Source organism: Balaenoptera ricei, chromosome 11 (genome assembly GCF_028023285.1).
Source record: "Balaenoptera ricei isolate mBalRic1 chromosome 11, mBalRic1.hap2, whole genome shotgun sequence".
In the NCBI taxonomy this organism is placed as follows: domain Eukaryota; kingdom Metazoa; phylum Chordata; class Mammalia; order Artiodactyla; family Balaenopteridae; genus Balaenoptera; species Balaenoptera ricei.
In genome coordinates, this window is record NC_082649.1 from 10,004,452 (window position 1) to 10,010,451 (window position 6,000).

Below are 6,000 nucleotides of genomic sequence, written 5' to 3' on the forward strand. Positions count from 1 at the left end.
AGGGTGCTTAGTGAAGCCCAGAGGGAAGCAGGCTACGTCCCCCTCTTGGAAGCTCTGGTTAATTGTGTGATGCTACAACTGCGAATATGTTTCTTACTTTCTGTTAAAAGTTAAAAACAACCAGCTTTAAAAAACACATAGTTTTACAGTAATCTATAAATAACTACTGCATCACTGCAGCACAGCTATTTTCCTTTTTGTGTATATTCTTCTTCTTGCAAAGATTTTTTCCATATAGTTCTAATCACGATTTATTCATCATTATTTTTCTATTTTTTCTGATTACATAAGTTATATCAGGTCAGAGGAATCTGGGAATACTGGCTTGGGTGGCAGTCCACGAGTCCTTCTTATTTCCTCTGATGAAATTCGCCCAGAAGTTTGACAAATGACATCTACTTCTAGAAAGAGGAGAGCTGGCCCCTCACAGCTGGACCTTGGTTCCCCCAGAGATGGTTCAGTGCCTGTCTGTTGAGGGAGAGACATCTCTGCACCATTGTGTACAATGCTGGGGGAGAGATGGAGAAGGAGGTAAGAAACCACAGGAAAATTTGTACTGTGGAGGGCAGGGACAAATACATTTCTGTTTTTTTTTAAGAGTAGATAAATAGATATTTTTATTGTATTTTTATTTTTTTGAGCACACCCAGTGGCATGTGGGATCTCAGTTCCCAGACCAGGGATCCAACCCATGCCATGCTGCCTGAAGTGGAAGCGGAGTCCTAACCACTGGACTTCCTGGGAATTCCCCAAATACATTTGTATTTGAATAGGCTAAAGACAAATGGTTTAAACATGACAGCTAAAACTATTAAGACAGTTTTAATATGTCTCACTGGAAAGAGAGACTTATAGTAGAGCTTTCCATTTGTTACGTATTCACTTCTAGATACTAAGCTTGAATATCTCTCCACGTTTATGAGCCATTTTTCCTGTCTGCTTCATGACTTTTGATGATTTTTTTTCTGAGTTATAATTGGTCTTGTATAGTAAGGGTGTTAATCCTTTTCAGCCCCACTCTATTTATGATGTTTCCTATTTATAAAAGTTTTCATTTTATATAGTCAAATATTCTAGTATTGTCATTTGTTATTATTTCTGTTATTTTGATGGATTGAAAGGTTCCCCCACCTAAATATTTATTAAATATTCACATAAAATTTTCTCTTGTTTTTGATTGTTTCATTTTTTTACATTTATTTTTAAAGTCCATGTGGAATTTTTTGTTATATAGAATAAAATAAATATATAAATAGAAAAATGGTACATAAGACTCATACTAAAAAATAGAGCATATATTTTCACTACTGTTGAACTCTTTCCTTATGATAAATTCTTAGTATCACTAGGTCAAACTTGTCTTTGGCTTTTAGATATGTTCCTTTTTAAAAGGACTATATTAACCAAAATATAACTGATAATGAATGTTGTTGGCAGTTAGTTCTGCAAGACTTTGTTTCACACATCTGCACACCACCGACCCTCAGAAATGTCGTGCCACAGGTGAATAGAATATGTTTTGTTGGAAAGAAAACTGTTTTGATATGGCCTTGATGTTATGTGAAATATTCTATATGTCAGTTTCCTGATGGGAGCAACACAAAATTAACAGAAAGCATGAACTCATCTCTCCAGGGGCTCTACAAATGCTATAGGAGTCTAGATTTTGTGGACAGAACAGTGATAAGTAAAAAGAGGTAACTAGTCAGCTGAGTATAATAATACGGAAAATATTACTAATTTAGGAAAGCAGGATGCTTTGTTAATAAAAATTAAAATGATAAAAATATACATAGACATACATATTAGAAAGATAGTAAGGTAATAAGGGTTTCCACATAGGACAACTCTAGGGGACACAATTCACATTGAATTCTGTGTAAATGGTGTATCCTAGTGTTTTGCAAAACTGGATCTTCAGGTGATCCTTTCATTGAAACTGAAACATTGCTTTGGACAATAGGATTAAGAATTATTTTTACTTTTTCTGTATACTGTTCTGTATTTTGAACTACATTTGAAAACAAAGTTCTAGTACTTTAAACATATATTTGAAAACTACTGACCTAATCGTTGCATTTTATAATCCCAAAGAAAGCATGAACAGGGAGCATCTGGAAATATACCTAAGCCACTTATTCTGTTTGATCATTAAGTCTGGAATTTAAACTAAACGGTGACTGGATAAAAAAACAAATTTAGCCATTGGGTCATGTATTCATCAATCCAGTTATTCACCTATCATATATTAAATGTCTGTTTCAGGAACTGTATCAGCTGAGCAAAACCAACCACATTCACTCATAACTATACTATAAGAGAACACCATAGTGTAATGCAACATGCAGTAGGAGTACAACTGATTTTAGAATTGGTCCTGCCACCTAGCAAGTGCCCAATAGATATGTATAAATGAATGATGGATGGTGAATGAATGGATATTATACCACGTCAGATGTCAAAGCCAAAGTGACATTTGGATCTCATATACAGCTCATTTTATCCACCAGGAACGGGCTTGAAGGAAGGAGGATGATAGGAGACTCAAATACGGGAATCAAGCATAAATTGCGCACAGCAGAGACAAGACAGTGCGTCAGACATGCTGTAAAAGTGTATTTGGATTTATGACCATTATAATCAGATGACTCCTGAAAGCCAACCATATATCTTAAAGACAAAATTCTTAATATAGGCCATCTAAAAGGCAAATATCTAGCAAATGCTGCGGTGCTTTACTCATTCATTCTATAGACAGTATTACGTTTGAGGTCCTGAGTAAGAAACTGAGGATAAAGAATGGAAGAGTCCTTTTCTCAAAAAGCTCACAGCCTAGAATGAAGTACTTGCTATCATCACCATCATCTTCATCACCATTGCAATACAGTGCATACGTACAACAGAAACGGATTAGTATTATGCGAGTATCAGAGAGGGATACATAAGCAGGGGCTTAACTCAATCTTTAGGAATCGGTGTCAGAGTACTGAAGGATGAAAGAGACTTATTCAGGGAGAGAAGAGTAGACTGGGCAGAAGAAAAGCATGTACAAGGGCAAGGAGGCACGAAAAAGCAATATGCCTTTAGAAACCAGCAATTTTGGTCTGACTAGAGGGGTGATGTTTGTGGAGTTGCAATGACATAGGACAACTGCTGAAAGAAAAATATCTAGAGGTCCTTTCTGTCTTACTGGGGAGTTGGAACTGCATCCTGAAGAAAGGACTCACCAAAAATCACTGTTTCTAAGCAAGGTCCAGATCTTTCTGTTTTGAGGGTTTCAGATTGACTTCTTAATTTGGGGTTGTTTAAGATAGAAGATTCTGAAAGGAAATACATTTTGAATGACCTAAGTTTACAGTCACAAGCTGTGTATAAAAAGACAGATTGACCCAGCAAAGATGACCTGTTATTGAATTTTTGCATGTAAAATATTTATCTCAACCACTTACTGGAATGCTTAGAACTTTGCTCCTTCTCTTCTGTGAAATTTTTGGTATAATCACACTTTTCCGGATGTTTTAAACAATTTTTCTTTTTTTTTCTGTTGATGTGTTAACTGCCGATTTTCCTAATAGTCTTCTTCAGGATCAAATCCAAGTGGTCCCTCTCTAGGGACCAGGGATAATTTTCTAGGACAGTGGTACATAGAGGCTCATGTAGTTTGAATCAGTGCCAGTGACCAGTGTAAAACCTAACATCAGGTTCTGCAAGACCCCTAGGCAATAAGGAGAGACTGACATATTTCAATTATACATGAATCTCTCGCCCTCTCGGCGGTAGTGGCACCAGTATAATGTTTAAAGTTTGGGTTTGTCTCACGTTCATAATTCTTTGACAAAGAGACTTTGTCTGATTATATTCATAGTTTTCTCAGCATCCAAAGGATTATACTAGTTTCTACTTAGAAAGCCATTAGTAATAACAATTGCTATACCCACTGTACACCCACTTATTGGCAAATCTTTAACTCCCCCAAAAGAGTCATTATATTGAATTTGATTTCATATACTTGAAATTTTTTAAATGTATTCAAATTAACAGTGTTCCCCAAACTTTTGGATGAAAATATTTCTTTACAGCAATGAGGAAAGCCCAGTCTAGGTTTGGAAAACAACATTTGCAATGGCCCTCAGGAGTGAGAGTGTACAGAAAATTTCAGAAGAAGACCATGTGGCTACAACATCTGGTACATCTGAGAAGCGAGGCTGGAACAGAATGTGGCTTTGTTTACCATGGTAAACAAAGAAAGGAGTGAGAGACACATCCTGTAGTCTGGAAACATATTAGTGAAGGATTTCAGGCAAGTTTATGACATGCTCAATTTGAATTTTAAGGATTTATTCTATCATTGTTGAGGGAGACATGCCTTAGATCCCAGAGACCATTAGAAACCTATTCAAATAACTGAAGCGAAAAAGATGAGGCATTGGGAACAGAAGGTATAAAAGATACTTGTGAATAGGAAAAATTGATTGTACTTAGCGATTGTCTGGATCTTGCTGGAAGGACAAAATTCAGAAATATAGGATGCCTCTCAGCTTTCTGGATGAGGTTCCCTGGATGATGATGTGCCCTTTACAGAAAGAAGAATACAGGAGAAAGAATAGGTCGGGAATACATAATGATAACCACTGTTTATTCAGTGTTTATTCACCACTCACTGTGACAACCTCTTTGTATTACCTTATGTCAAAGGTGAGTTCTATTTTGGACATGATGAGTTTGAGAGGTCTGTGACTGTCCAGGAAAATATCCTTACCAGCAGCATCAGGAGGATATATGAGTCTGCAGCTTCGGAGACCTAGTTGGTTTGGAGCTCAAAATTTGAGAATCATGAGAATAATAACAGCTAACATTTACTGTTTGCCACATGCCTGGTACTGTTCTACGCACTTCATGTGCATCACCCACTTAATTCTCACAACATCCATATGACGTTGGAACTATCATTCATTCTTTTCATAAAAAAGGAAAAAGAGGTCTAATAAGAAATGTTATTTGACTTGCCCAAGGTCACAGAACTAATAAATGGCTGAGCCAAAATCTGAATCAGGGACCACGTTCATAATTCCTAAACCTTGAGATTGAAGACCCAAAGAAAGTTGCTAAGATGAGAACCTTGAACCATACTTGGGTTCCTTTGAAAGTAGATTCGCTCTTTTGCATTTCAATCATGTAGCAAAGTTCTACAACCCAGGGAGCAAATGTCATGTCCTATAGAGAATTTAGGCTAAAACACTGGGTTTGAAATTCTTTGTGTGATTTTAGGCAAGTAACTTTATCTCTATGAGCTTCAATTTCTTTTTTCAAACTGTCAAAGTCTGATCTGTCAACCACCCAAAAGGATTTTTCTGAGAATGAAATGAAATGGATTTATTTGAAAGTGGAGCACATAGTGAGCATGCACTGAAAGTCTATCATACATTCAACTCTTCAATCTGCAATAGCCTATTCACTTCTAAATGTGGCCACCCTTCTCAGGGAACAGGAGAGGGAACAGACGGGGCACGGGGTGGATATTACACAATGGGCTCCATTTACATCTTGGCAAAACTAACCTGTTCAGGTGAGAAAAGCAACAATGCTTGTATCTAACCTATTACAAGAATTGGGGTGAGCAGGTAATTATGCCTATTTTCTAAAGAGAATGATGGGATAAAACAACTTCTCAGGCCAGTATTCTGTGTCTTTAAGCTGATATAATGATTTCTTTAAAATATTGCAGCAGATATTAAGCCATGTGTAGCTGTTTTGCATTCCCAGTATTACTGTTGTTATTCAATTTTTAGAACCTTGAACTTTATGACTTTACAGATTCAATTTTTAAGTGCAATATTATTGTATCTTGAAAATAAAACATTTTCCCTAGATGCACAACTCTAATTGTTTTTATTGAATGTTTAAGCTCTTCAAGGACAGAGAGAGAGATTCTTGCAATTCTTTCATACCATCCAAAGGTACCCAGGGTAATCTGAAGGATTTAACAAGCAGCTATTGATA